Raw genomic sequence first — 2,717 nt, 5'->3', positions numbered from 1 at the left:
GAAGGAATGAGTAGAGATCTGAGAGCACTGAGCTCCATCCTTTACTGCTAGAAAATCAACCAAAATAAGGTATTGGAATGGCTAAAACATGGTCAACTCCTCATTCTTCTTGAATGACTATATATGCCGCATACGTAGAAAATATGTCGAAATATGACATTTCAATTAAAAAATCTCATTCTTCTTGAATGACTATATATGCTGCATATGTAGAAAATATGTTGAAATATGACATTTCAATAAAAAAACTGTACTAATTCTATTATGTTTACATTCATTCTACTTAATACAAATCCACTGCAGTTGAGCTGGAGGCAAAGCAGTGACGCAAGCGAGAAGAGCTCTGATTTTCACCAAACTGGGGCCTGAGTGTTTAGGCAGCAGCACAGGAGGCAAAACAATATTCCTCAGCAATCCACAGTGTGTGGGGATGACAGGGACAGGCAGGGAAATTACTGACAGCAATCTGTGTGACAGAGTAACTCATCTTTCACCCAGAAGAGTTTAATTTCCGAGATGCCTGCAGGATGCTCCCAGGCCTGCAGAGCTCCCCAGGCTGCAGCTGGAGCAGCCTGCTCCCCACAACCACCTTGATTCAGCTGCAACTTTAAAGACAGAGTGAAGCATGGAGTGTAACACGTGTGTGTGTGTGGGAAAACACACACGTGTGAATATCTCAGTAGTAAAAATGAGGAAAGTCTTGCAGGAAAATATCACCATAACCACCCAGGATTTTGAGTTCTCTCCCCTCTGGTTTGGCTGTTTCTCTTGGTGACATCTGGGGATGATTTCTTAAGCACTGGAGACCAACATACTAACAAAAGTGGCAAGTTAAAAACTTACTGACCCCTTGCCAGGACCAGGCAGCAGGGAAGGGAAGCACTGGGACATGAGCTCACTGAGGCTCACAGAGCACAGCCACAGATCACTCCTTTCACCCTTCCTGGCTATAAACCCCTTGTTCACCTTTTGGGCAGCTCCTGCACACTGAGCTAAGAATTTCCCAAAACCACCAGTGACAGCCCCAAGCTCCATGCTTCCTGGCTATAAACCCCTTGTTCACCTTCTGGGCAGCTCCTGCACACTGAGCTAAGGATTTCCCAAAACCACCAGTGACAGCCACAAGCTCCATGCCGTGCAAGCAACATACAGATGATATTCCCCAGGCTCACAGCACTACATTTCCCAGCTGGAGACTCCTCCACCGCTCAGCTCTGTGCTCACTGTGCTCTCAGAGCTTTGCAGCCTGGCACTCACTCCCCAAAACAGCTCCATATCAGCTAACCCAGAAAGCTCTCACAGGCCCCGGCGCAGCCCTGACCTGCAGGGAACCAAGGAGTGACTTCTCCTCCTGCACAGCCACCACTAAATCCTGCCCTTTGCTTCCCACTCCCTCCCCAGCTCTCTGGCCCACAAAGGAACTGCTCTTCCAGTTCCATGACAACTTGGGGGCTTTGCTTGATTCTTTCTTTTGAAGCAGCCTCCGGCAAGGAAGTGTGTCTGAGCCTTAAAGGAAGGAAAATTAATTTGAATCTATCCGGGTCAGTTGGATTTACAGCTCCCTGACACCGTCATGGGGGTGTTTTCCTTCCAGGAGCAAGGACAGGTCTTTCGCAAGAGACTCCACGTGCTCAGTGACCTTACAGGTTTACAACCTCCCTCTGCCAAGGGCCAAAGTTGGGCTCCCCAACCCACAGCGCTGCAGGTCCCATGGGATTCAGCCCCAGTGGAATCACAGCTTTGCCCTCTATTGCTATGAGGTTTTAGGGTTTCCCTCTGAAAGGAGGACACAGCTTTAGGACATCCTTGATGCACTGCGTGCAGGAAGAGCTGGTAGCACTTCCGAATGCTTGGATAGGTTCAAAGAGCTGAATGCTGCATTTCCTCTCAGGCTGTCCCTCGTCCGAGGCTGGGGCAGCCAGGAATAGAAACTCAGTCACTTCCTCCCTCGGCAGGGCCAGCTGGAGCTTTGATCTGCACGCCCAACACACCGAGAAGTGGACGCAGCAACCTCCTGACTGTCAGCACATAAAACATCAGGTGTCCCAACCTTTAACGTGCTAAAAAGTGTCTTTAAAGATTTATCTATAAAGCGATAAAATAGGTCCTGGCTCGTTTGTCAAACCAGTTGCTCTGGTCGGGAAGGAGCTGTCAAGAACCTCGATGACTCAGGACGGTGCTGTGCAGGCATCCTGACATAAGCTGCTCCCTGGGAAAAAGCTATGCTGTGGCTGTGCTACTCAAAACACACAGCTCTGAGCTCTCAGTACAGTTTAGATGAGGGAGCCTGAGCACTACAGCTGTGTTAATAAACCATGCACACAACTTGCAGATGCCCTGGCACTGTGTGAGAACAGCCCTGTCCTCTCCAGCCACGGAAACTAACTCGCACAGAACTTGGTCGATGGGTTTTGCTGAAATAGAAGGTGCCAGAGACACTTCCTTGTCAGCTCAGAAAATGGCAGATGTATGGGGTTAGCAAGATCATGTGCTCACGAAGGGCAGAAATCATAGAGAGAGGTGAAAATGAAACCAAGGGAGGACTCAGATCCCACCCGAGATAACTCGGCTGTGTGGCCAAGCGACCTCTCAAGGGACAGAGCAGGGCAGGGCAAAGGCTTCTCTGAGACAGAGACAGGAGCAGCTCTGTGCCAGCACCAAGGGACACATCTGTGCTCCAGGGCTGTGTCCATGCTTCGTGCAGCTTCAGCTAACAG

The sequence above is a fragment of the Acanthisitta chloris genome, unplaced genomic scaffold, assembly GCF_000695815.1.
Source record: "Acanthisitta chloris isolate BGI_N310 unplaced genomic scaffold, ASM69581v1 scaffold3965, whole genome shotgun sequence".
Classification (NCBI taxonomy): Eukaryota; Metazoa; Chordata; class Aves; order Passeriformes; family Acanthisittidae; genus Acanthisitta; species Acanthisitta chloris.
The sequence above is the reverse complement of the archived record's forward strand: the minus strand, read 5'-3'. Positions refer to the sequence as shown.